Genomic DNA, 12,497 nt, shown 5'->3' on the forward strand with positions numbered 1-12,497 from the left:
GGGCACTGTTTTCTTCCATGGTTGCTCTTATAGCCAAGCATCTCAAGGATCACTGCTGCTGAGGTGTAAACCAGTTCATTGTTTTCTGTGATGGTTGTGGTAGGAATTGCCCTCAATGCTTCGTTCACAGTTTCCAGTAGACTTTCAGGCGGTGCATCACTTAACCATTGTAGCTGGTGTCGGGGTTGCCTAGTGTTCATTGTAGACATGATCTTGTCTTTCAGGTCAGTTGCTGCCTCGCTCAGCGTAATTGTGGTTGTTGGGGCTGTGTACCCAATCTCAGGGTGGGAGTGTGGTATAACCTCCTATCTGACCTGCTGTTCTGGCTCTCCCGTGGCATTGTATTGTATTGCTTCAATCTCAAGTTGTGATAGGAGTTGCCGTTTGTGTATGTTAGAGCATTGGGCTACCAGTTGTTTGGCAGTTAGCTTTGATTGTGGGTTTCGAAGCATCCATTCATTCCACATTCTCTGCATGTAACCCCTCTGGGTGGGATTATTTGAGTAGTAGCATTCTAACAGAATCTTGTTCTCACATCTAGTCCATTTCTGTCTTGTTCCAGTAGCCCACTTTCCATCAGGGTGCTCTGGTCCCTCAGCACCTGACGCACACCTAGTTTTGCTGGGCGACTTCTGAGCTGGCATGACATGTGGTTCATTGTCTCTCATGTTGTGAGGTAGGCATTAGTGTTAAGGGTCTTGCCCAAGAAGCAAGACCCTTAAGGAAGTAAAACTCAAGAAACAAGACAAGACAGGACCTTACAAAATAAAACAGGAAACAGAAAAGACGAAAAACAAGACAGCAAACTCAAAACCATGACAGTTATACCTCACTCCCACCCTGAGATTGGGTACACAGCCCCAACAACCACAATTACACTGAGCAAGGCAGCAACTGACCTGAAAGACAAGATCATGTCTACAATGAACACTAGGCAACCCCGACACCAGCTACAAGCTACAACGGTTAAGTGATGTACCGCCTGAAAGTCTACTGGAAACTGTGAATGAAGCATTGAGGGCAATTCCTACCACAACCATCACAGAAACCAATGAACTGGTTTACACTTCAGCAGCAGTGATCCTTGAGATGCTTTGCTACAAGAGCAACCATGGAAGAAAACAGTACCCACCATGGAAGCAACGGTTACCAACTGCCAAACTGCAACTGCCAAACAAAGGCTCCTAGCCTTGAGCAGCCGCCTAAAGAGGTACACAAGAGACAATGAAGCCAGACGGATAAACAGGCTGTTCGCAACTCAACCTGCAAAAGTGTACGCTCAGTGGCAGGGTCAAAACAGCCGAGCAGACCCACCAAGGCTAGAAACTGAACAGTACTGGAAAAGTATATGGGAGAAAGAGACAGCACATAACAGCAATGCCCAGTGGCTGGTCTCTCTGAGAAAAGAACATAGCAACCTCCCTGAACAGAATCCAGTAACCATCACAGTGGCAGACATCCAAGAAAGAGTCTCAGGTATGAAGAACTGGACAGCACCATGCCATGATACATGCCTACTGGCTAAAGAAGCTTACCGCACTCCACAAGTGCCTGGCAGCACAAATGAACCAGCTGCTAAGTGATGGGACTCACCCCGAATGGCTAACGGAAGGGCGAACGATCCTGATCCAGAAGGATCAGCTATGGTTGTAGCCACAGCTGCCCTGGGGCAGACTGACAGAGGCATCCATTTCGTGCCTACGGCTCCTCTGACCATCACAGGGATCATTCATGCACATTCACACACCAGTGGAGCCACAATGGAAACAAGGAGGGTGAAGTGTCTTGCCCAAGGACACAACGACATTTTGGCTGGTGGGAGCGGGGATCGAACCGCCAACCCTTCGATCATTGGACGACCTGCTCAACCACCTGAGCCACTGTCGCCCCAAGACATTGTTGATTCAAAAGTAGCTCACACGCCAAAAAAGTGTGAGCACCCCTGCTCTAGAACTCTTGCCTGGCTCTAGCCTCAGCATCCTTCTACATGTTTGAAGTCACTTCAATCATCTTTCTTCCACGTTCTGATGCTCAGTTTAAACTTTAGCAGATCGTCTTGACCATGCCTTCATCCCTAAATACATTGACTTGCTGACATGTGATTAACAAGCAGGTGGACAGGTGTGCTTGATAAAGTGGCCAGTGTATGTCATTGGTAAATGATCATCATCTAATGTGATGTACATGAAAAAATGGAATGCACAGTAAAAAAAATAAATGCAGGAGCTTGTCATTATCAGGTTTCAAGTCCTGTGGCTGTAAAGAAATTGTTGCACTTCTACCCTCTGTGCTTGATTAATAAGTGTTTCACCCTATATCATGAGTTTGCTTTTGGCCCAACATATGACTTAACTGAAACTTCGCTAAAGAAAAATAATTACTTTTTGTATTAACGAGCAATAATGACATCTGATCAGAGATAATGAGTGATGAAACAAGAAGAACAAAGACATAAAAAAGGATAATTGTTACAGAGAAAGTTTGCTTTATTAGCGCAACCTTTCCAAGGTGATAAGACTGAACAAAACAGCTGACATTTAAACCAAAGTTTGAATAACTTTGCTCCAAATAATTTTGCTCCAATGTGACAAATTCTTCCAGAAAAACAATCCATTGATTATCTCAGAGGAACAAGAACTGCAGCCACAACACTAAAAGGGCACTGTCCTAGCTTCTTCATTAGGAAAAAAAACCCTCCCTCAAAAACTGCAATGGTAGGGTCAAACTTTCCAAGTAAGCCTTGAGAAGGAACTCTGGATGTCATAAAGTTTTACCCTACTGAGACCTGAGCTTTTACCAAGAGTAAAGTTGCTATGGTTGTGTAAAAAAGCAAAAATGTCATGCAGGGGGGGAGGGGGGGGGGGCAAAGGGTCTCAGGTGGTTAACCCCTAAGAAAATCCCACAAAACAGCAGGGAAGACATATTGATTAGCTAAGAGATTTAGTTTCATGCTGACATTGAGAAAAGTCTGAATCTTGTATTTATGGATAATGGAAAAGCGTTACATTCCTATTTAGTAAAGGAACAGTAATTTTTCTCCATAAAAAAAATCCATAGATAAAATCATCTCATTTCTGCTGATATGTAAGACAGGGTTTTGTCTGCAGTGCAGTCTCTCATACGCTCATGCAAAGCTCTGCAGAGGAAAGTGCTGCTTTCTGCTCTTGAGCTCCAGCAGCTGTGCAGCGCTCCGCTCTTATAGATATATTTTTAGTCATGATTCAAGGAACATATCAAGGAAAAAAAGTCATCAAACTCATGAATGAAGTCTGAATGCAGACATGAAAACAGGTGCCGCAGCAGCAGGGGTGGCCTACAGCGTGCCACAGCAGGAGGCAAATGCGTACGCTCCAGGGCTCCAGGGAAAGCTCTGCTTTGGTCTGGCAAAAATACACCTCTGACAGATACGGAAAATAGGACTTTAGAGGCACACCGTGGTGTCTGTGTCTCTACCCACACTAATCCTGAATCCAAGACTGACTGACTTGTTTGAATTTTTTTTCAACATTTTACTTTCAAATGCACACTCAGTCAGAAAGAAACACTGAGTTACCATGGCAACAGCATTGTTGAGACAAGAAATCTGGAGGTCTGTCATGACAGCTTCAATGCTATTCAGGTTTATAGACTGAAAATGATTTGAAACAGACCGGACTGGCCTGAAAAGTATAAACAACTGGGAGCAACCTCACTGCCCCAAGAAAACTCTGCATGCCCTCTCGGGCACTGAAGAACCAATGAACTGAACAATGAAAAGTTTGGTCCGCAAACTTTGACCTAAATGCCATATGATATGTCAACATTTCTCCTGTTCTGTAGCTTCCAGCTGGTTTCTAGCCATGTGTGGATTCCCTGGAGGTGTGTTTCTGTGTCATCTTTTCGCTCCACCTGCAAACCTGTGAAATCCCCTTCAACACATGAACACGCTTTGCCCACACACCTCGGGGCACACGGATCCCTCGTTCCTTTCTCTGTCTTCAGGTGTGCAGCTGCTTGCATGCTCAGCTTTTGCTGGACCTGCTCTTTGAACACATCCCATCTTTGTTCCTTCGTCTGCTTCTTTCTGCCTGCCGGCTCTGCTCTTCCATCTAAAGCCTCCAGAAATTAAGGCTTTTCTGAAGCTCAGTTCTGACTCCCAGACTCCACGACTATGACATTAACCGTAGTGATTTTCGTATGTTGTGCCAGTGCTCAAAGCAGAGAGATGAACGCTGTGAATCGTAAATGAAAGAGAAACCACATTCCTCTAAGACAGATTTAACAGCAAAAGAGCAATTCATTATTTTTGCTAAAGCAACTTTAAACAAATATTAAAAGTACATGATAAAAAAGCTTTCTACTGACATGAAATGAAAATATTTTTGAAATATTTGAAAAACCCTACATGACCTGGACATAAAACCAACCTGAATGATGACATTACCATCAAAAAGGCTGTGTCAATGCATTGATGTGACTCAGTGAACAGTGCAGAACAGTGAGACTGAATCTGTCTCAGATTCAGCTCAGGGTTCCCTTTTCCTGCCTCTTCTTCTAAATCTATAAAGACCCGGCCGTCCGTCTAAATTTTCAGCTCAAACAAGGAGAAGACTGATCTGATTTGTGTGATTGTCCTTTGTTTGCTGTTTTTAACAATTTTCGGTTTTTATGACTGTTTTATCTGCTTTTATGTGAAGCGCTTTGTGTTTTTTTTTGTGTGTTTTTTTTTCTTTGTGTTTTTAACTGAAATGAAAGGCGCTATATAAATAAATAAAGTTTGAGTTTGAGTTTGATCAGAGATGTAGCCAAGAGGCCCATGATGACTCTGGATGATCTGCAGAGATCTACAGCTGAGGTGGAGAGTCTGTCCACTGGACAACAGTCAGCCTTTTACTGCACTAATCTGGCCTTTATGGAAGAGTGGCAAGAAGAAAGCCATTTCTTAAAGATATCCATAAAAAGTGTTGTTTGAAGTTACCCACAAGCCACCTGGGAGTCACACCAAACATGTGGAAGGCGGTGGTCTGGTCCAAACCTTATGTTTGGCATAAAAGCAACACAGCTCATTACCCTGAACACACCATTCCACTTTCATATATGGTGGTGGCAGCATGATGGTTGGGGCCTGCTTTTACTTCAGCAGGGACAGGGAGGATGGTTAGAATTGATGGGAAGATGGATGGAGCCAAATCCAGGAGCATTCTGGAAGAAAACCTGATGGAGTCTGCAAAAGACCTGAGACTGGGACTGAGATTTGTCTTCCAACAAGACAATGATCCAAAACAAGGCAAGGCAAGTTTATTTGTATAGCACAATTCGTACACAAAGTAATTCAAGGTGCTTCACAAAACAGAAAAATGCATTAAAATCACAATACATCATAGAAATAATTAACGTAAAATTTACTTTAAAAGACAAGAAAAAAAATAAATAATTGAAAATTGATTTGAAAATAAAGGAAGGAAAGGAAAGAAAAGTGCAGATAGGACCTTTCAGTCATATACACGGCTAAACAGAAATGTTTTAAGTCTAGATTTGAACATGAACACAGAAGAGGCCTGTCTTACGAATTCAGGGAGGCTGTTCCAGATTTTAGCTGCAGAATATTGAAACGCTGATTCCCCTTGTTTAGTTCTGACTCTAGGAAGCAACAGGAGGCCGGCCCCTGTGGTCCTCAGAGTACGAGATGGTTCATATGGCACTAACATGTCAGAGATGTACTTTGGTGCGCGACCATGGACAGACTTGTACACTAGCAGAGCTGCTTTGAAGTCTATTCTTTCAGGTACAGGGAGCCAGTGCAGAGACCTGAGAACAGGACTAATGTGATCATACTTCCTGGTTCTGGTCAAGACTCGAGCAGCAGCATTCTGGATGTACTGAAGCTGTTTTACAGCTCGTTTGGAGAGGCCGGTGAGCAGGCCGTTACAGTAGTCTAACCTACTGGAGACAAATGCATGAATAAGTATCTCCAGGTCTGGCTTTGACACTATGTTTTTGATTTTGGCAATGTTTTTCAGATGGTAAAATGCCGCTGATGTTACTGACTTGATATGGCTGTTAAAGTTCAGGTCAGAGTCCATGATTACCCCTAGGTTTCTGACTTGATTTGAGGGTTTTAGAGACAGAGAATGAAGGTAGCTGCTGACACTTTCTCTTTGTTTCTGTGGGCCAAAAATAATAACTTCGGTCTTGTTTGAGTTTAGCTGGAGAAAGTTGTTCTGCATCCACGCACTGATCTGTTGGAGGCAGTGGCTGAGTGAATCCACCGGCCCATATTCACCTGTTGTCAGTGACACATAGATCTGAGTATCATCTGCATAGTTGTGATAAGATATGTTATTACTGCGTATTAACTGCCCTAGTGGCAGCATGTAGAGGTTGAACAGAAGGGGTCCCAGGATCGATCCCTGGGGCACACCACAAGTCAAGGCCATGTAGTCTGAGACACAACTCCCAATTTCAACAAAATATTTCCTGTCTTCCAGATAAGACTTGAGCCAACTTAGGGCAGATCCAGAGATGCCAACCCAGTCTTGGAGTCTGTGAAAAAGGATCCCATGATCAACAGTATCAAAGGCAGCACTCAGGTCTAGCAGGATTAAGACAGAGACTTTGCCATCATCAGTGTTCAGGCGGATGTCGTTGGTTACCTTGATAAGAGCAGTTTCTGTGCTATGATGGGGTCTAAAACCTGACTGGAAAACATCAAATGAATTGTTTAATAAGAGAAAATCAGTGAGCTGTTGGTAGACAACTTTTTCAAGGACTTTTCCTAAAAATGGCAGATTAGAGATAGGTCTGTAATGATTCAGTACAGTGGGATCAAGACGGCTCTTCTTCAGGAGAGGTTTAATGACTGCAGTTTTTAAGGCCTCTGGAAATATTCCAGATTGAAGAGACATGTTAACTATTTGAGTAATTGATGGCAACACACTGTTCAGGACAGACTTTATAAATCTAGTGGGTAACACATCAAGGCAGCATGTAGACGAGCTCAGACGGGTGATGGTCTCTTGGACAGTTTGGTCAGTGACAGGTACAAAGTGAGTCAGCTTAGAGTGAGTAGGTGGCCGTTCGATAGTTATATGTGTTGTGGAGTTGATGGCTTTTTTAATGCCGTGAACTTTGTCATTAAAAAATACAGCAAACTCATTACATTTAGGTGTGCAAACCAGTTCTATTGGTAGCTGGGTTGGAGGGTTAGTTAATCTGTTTACTGTTGTGAACAGGACACGAGAGTTGCTGCTGCAACTTCCAATGATTTCAGAGAAGTACCTTTCCCTTGTTCTGCATAAGATCTGGTTGTAAGCGTACAACTCCCCCTTATACATTTCATAATGAACCTGGAGTTTTGACCTGCGCCAGTTTCGCTCAGCTCTGCGGCACTGTTGTTTCTGTGCCCTGACTAGATCATCGTTCCTCCAGGGAGCTTTCTGTCTATGTTTTCTCAATTTAACCTTCATTGGGGCAATGGCATCCAGAACATTCAAGATGCTAGAAGTAACAGAATTCAGCATTTCATCAACATTGGCACCAGAGGCGTTTTCAGGGTTTATCATTTCTACAAACTGTGCCCTAGTGCTCTCATTTATTTGTCTCCTTTGGAAAACTGCAGGGCCAGGCGGTGGTTTCGGAGCAACAGACAGGTCAAAGAATACACAGAAATGATCAGAGAGGGCGACATCAACCACACTGACATTGTAAACATTAACCCCCTTTGTGATGAGCAGGTCCAGAGTGTGCCCTCTGCTGTGGGTGGGGCAACTTACATGCTGAATTAGATCAAAGGTTTTAAGGACAGCATTGAGCTCTTTTGCATTTCTGTCATTGACATTATCAACATGAACATTAAAATCACCTGTAATGACTAGACCATCAAAGTCTGTGCACACAACTGAGAGCATTTCAGTGAAATCATCAATGAAACTTTGGCTGTGCTGAGGAGGTTTGTACATGACTATGCAGAGTAAGGGAGGAGTTTGTTTTAACTCAATCTTAAAGGACACATACTCAAATGATGAAAACACACCAAATGATAGTCTGCGGGTTGCAATATTATCTCTAAACAGTGCAGAAACGCCTCCACCATTTTTATTTTCTCGTATTTCCGATACATGTTTGTTGATTCGACTAGAACTATGTTTCCTGTGTTTTTGTCAAGCCATGTTTCAGTAATAACATAAAATCAAGATTAAAAGAAGAGATAAGATTATTGATTAAAAATGATTTGTTGCATAAAGATCTGACATTGAGTGCAGCAAGTTTGAGATTAGTTTCCTTGGGACTGGTCAAAACCTTCTTGCAAGGGATATCAACTAGATTTCTTTGATTGGACAGTCTAACTGCCCTTTTTTGAATTCTACGTGGTGCAACTACAGGTATAGCACCAGAAGGAAGCTGTTCATCACAGGGCCCCAGTTTGACATAACCTTTCCTAGGACACTGGGGGCCTGTTTCATCCTAGCTCTGGGGGATAGCACGTCTAGAGGCGCGCAGGGGAGGTCGAGTTGAGGGTAGTTTGGGTGATGGACCAGGAGGAGCGGGAGCTGGACGGGATTTGGGTGAACGACGGAGGGGGCGTTTTGGAGGGGGTTTGGATGAAGGACATGTTGGAGGGGCTTTGGATGAAGGACGTGTTGGAGGGACATTGGGTGAAGGATAAGGAGGGGGCGCTGGAGGGGTAGGAGAGCTCCTGTGTGGTGTGAGGCTCACAGGTGTTAGGGGAGCCATCTTAATTCCTGACTTAATGAGGCTATCAAAATGGCTAGGTAGGGCCATGGGTGAAAGGGGGGGGGGCGAAAAGGAAAGTGAGTCTTCACTGGGAGTAGACGTAGCAGGGGGCGCCCACAGCTGGTCAGATGGTGGTATTTCTGGGGCCAAATCTGGTGGTTGTTGTTGTGGTTCTGCGGTTGGGTCCTTAGCTGGCGGTGGTTGTTGTGATGCTGGTGCAGCTGAGTCCTTAGATGGAGGTGGTTGTGGTGCTGGTGCTGCCGGATCCAAGTCTTTGACCGGTGGTGGTGGTGGGGGTAGTTGTTGTTGCCGTTGTGCTGTGGTTCCTGGGACACTGGCTCGGTCCTTCCTTACTGCCTTTTCAGGGCCTTGGCCTCTTTGCCCCAGAGCGTGGAGGATGTTCTTCACTAACTCTCTTGCTCCACCTCTGTTCAGGTGTGGGCCTCTTCCCATGAATAGGTCCTTTCGCTTCCAGAATGTATTGAAGTTCTCAATGTAATGGAATCCTCTGGAAGCACACTCTCTGGAGAGCCAATTGTTCAGCTGAAACAGACGGCTGAACTTGAGTGACACCCCATCGATGTTAGGAAGAGGTCCACTGATGAATGCTTCAACCTCTACTTTGTCAATCTCTTTAAATAACTTGATGAAGTCTTTTTTCAGACGTTCAGATTGTTCTTTTTTGATATCGACAGCACCTACATGGATGATTATTCGTTTGACTCCTTGGTACAAGACTTTAGATAAGAGTCCTGTAATCACTGGAACAGTAGAACTTGGGCAACATAAAGTTTGCAGTCTTCTGTGGCTGACTCCACTGATAGCGCCATCTCAAAGCAGCAGCGTATCTCTCACCTTGACGTTTGGCACAGATTTTCTTTCTGCCTGTGCTTTGTTGCCAACATTATGACTCCTATTCTGTGGTCCAATTTCACTTTGTTCTTTAACATCACATTGTGTTAGGGGTAAAAATCTGTTTGTGAGCTTTATTTCAGATGTTCTGTCATCATTACGCTTTGGCTTGACACAGAGTTCCTCCGCACAAAGTTTTGGAAAAGACACAACATCACTCAGGTCTATGTCACTGTTATTCTTCTCGTTTGTGGTAAGAGCAGGCTTCTTACCACCCGATGTTACTGGAAGGGTCTTGTGAAGTCCATTTTCAGTTTCCAAAGTAAATATCCGTGTTTGTAGCTCTTTTATTTCTTGTTGGTAGATCCGACAGCGTTTTTCTTCCTCTTCCGGACATGTCGCTGGCTTGTCAGACGTAAAGATATTGATTTGTATAGGTGGAAGTCACAAAAAAGGATGACCAGTCTGATATTCCAGGAGTTGTGGATGAGGTAAAATAATTAAAAATAATTAATTAAATGATTAAAAAGCAAATAAACCAGGAAGCGGCAGGAGCAGGGGAAAAAGCGTCTGCACTCTTTTGCAGGGGGAGGAGCCTGAAACATAAAGAAAATCTACAAGGGATGGTTCACAGATAAACATATCCAACTGTTAGAATGGCCAAGTCAAAGTCCAGACCTGAATCCATCGAGAATCTGTGGAAAGACCTGAAAACTGCTGTTCACAAACGCTGTCCATCCAACCTCACTGACCTCCAGCTGTTTCAAGGAGGAACGGGTAAAAACTTCAGTCTCTTGATGTGCAAAACTGATAGAGACAAACCCCAAGAGACTTACAGCTGGAATCACAGCAAAAGGTGGAGCTACAAAGTATTAACTTATGGGGGCTGAATACATTATCAGTTTTTTTTTGTTTGAAAAGTTTGACATATCCAATAAATTTCATTCCACTTCATGATTTTGAAAAATTACAGTTTTATATCTTTATGTTTGCAGCCTGAAATGTGGCAAAAAGTTGAAAAGTTCAAGGGGGCCGAATACTTTCACGAGGCACTGTATGTCCTCCATCGTGAAAAAAATGCCAATAGAACATGTTTAAAACACCTAAAACACAATTTTCATTGGAGAGTGTCTTTAAGAAAAGTTGTTACTTTTATGAGGCCTGCTGCTAACTACAATTATCTCCAAAACCTCAATTTCTCTTCCACTCTTAGATTTGGATCATTTCACAACCTGTAGCATTTTAACGTCATCTCCTCTGCAATGATCTTCTACCATGTCAGTGAGGACTAATCCTGAGATGTGTTGATAAGATCTGGAAAGATGATTATGTGACTGGATAGGGTCTGAGTCCCACATTCCTTGTTAATGGACTCAGAGTTCTTCCTTAAATCTCAAGGTTTGAGAAATGTAACAGTCAGAAGGCAATGAAGCACGCTACAAGCTCCAGGTGGAGAAAGATTGTTGGTGATTTTTCTTTTTTTTCTTTTTATTGAAGCAATTATTAGATTGCTTCAATAGTTTATCTCTTCTCATCAAGCTAGCTCCTTATTGTAGATCGGTTCAGCCCAGTCTTGTTCAGGTTTGCAGTCTTGTCTGTCAAGTAGGGGGGTTGACGAAGGACCAAAAATGCAGAGACGGGAGGCAGGTGGTACCAAGCAAAATAAGGTTTAAATTGTCAAACAAAACCAACTGTCGGGGTAACCAGGAAGCCGGGGACTCAGACAGTGATGACGGTATGGACCAGCACAACAGGAAGGCAGAATTCATGACAGAACAAAATAGAAGCAAAAACTAGCAACAAATCTGTCCTCTGACAGCTCTATGGTCTTTATCATGGTGAAGAAGTTGCAGTCTGATTGTTTAAGGGTGTAGACAGGTATCTTGTATACAGATAACCAGTTTTAACAGGAGGCATTAATAAATGTAACAAGTGGAGGATAGAAGAGGATCTTAAAGGGAAGAAACAGGTGTGTAAGGAGCAGATTTCTTGCTTGTTTGCTATTTTACTTTTTACTCCATTGTAAAAAATGTTTAAAAAAACAAAGTCATTTCTTGTTTTTTTTCATTCATTCTCTTACAGTTGAAGTAAGATAGACATAACAGACCTCTAGTGTTTTTAAGTGGGGCAACTTGCAGAATCTCTGACTGACAAATACTTTTTCCTACTGTATCTGTTCTCATAATTGCTGATTTGAGCACTTTACTTTGGTTTTATTGTGCATGCTGGTTTACCGTGCCCTTGTTTTTTTATGTGTGTGTGTGTGTACGTGTGTATTTTATAAATAAAAAGGAAAATGAAAGCAAGCGGACCAGTTAAAAATGTCCATCTCAGGATGAATAAGGAAGATTTTCTTTAAAAGGACCGGAGGATCACAATAGAGTGGGAACACGGGCAGTTCACGGCATGTGCGGAGGCGGTGGAAGAGTGGCACGACAGAGACTGCTGAATGACTATGACTGAAGGACAGTAGTCCTGGCAAACAAATCATCTGTGTTAACCAGTGCTATAAGCTTCCTGTTGTGACCACAGAGGCACCATGGGCAGAGGGGAACAAGAGCAGGCTTTTGGATGCGGAAATAAGTTGGAAGCGCAACTAATGGACACACAGCAGATGGGAAAAAGCCCATTATCCCAGTTACAGTCTGTTTTCCTGATAGGAGTGTCTCTACCTCCTTAAGTTTGTTCCTCTCATCTGGTTTTAATATGTTTTTATACTGATGATTATTTTTAGGAGGGTGGTCAGAAATCATAATTTTGCCCTTCATCTTCAGCTTATACGGGGCCTGAACTGGACCCTAAAGTGCTAACAGGTCAGCTGACTCAGGCCAGCGATTCCTGGGTCTTCTTAGGGACATGTCCAGAACACCTCCCCAAGGGGGCGTCCAGGAAGCATCCGAAAAAGATGACCAGGCCATCTCAAGTGGCCTCTC

The 12,497-nt window shown here is 43.3% G+C and overlaps 1 protein-coding gene across 1 annotated transcript in view; it reads right to left on the minus strand.

Annotated features, from left to right (window-relative positions):
• Positions 1-12,497, minus strand: part of rxfp1 (relaxin family peptide receptor 1) — a 159,205-nt gene that overhangs the window by 30,267 nt on the left and 116,441 nt on the right. The gene's annotated exons all lie outside the window — the stretch shown is intronic.

This window comes from Oryzias latipes, chromosome 10 (assembly GCF_053564925.1).
Source record: "Oryzias latipes strain Hd-rR chromosome 10, Olatipes_Hd-rR_3.1".
Taxonomy (NCBI): Eukaryota; Metazoa; Chordata; class Actinopteri; order Beloniformes; family Adrianichthyidae; genus Oryzias; species Oryzias latipes.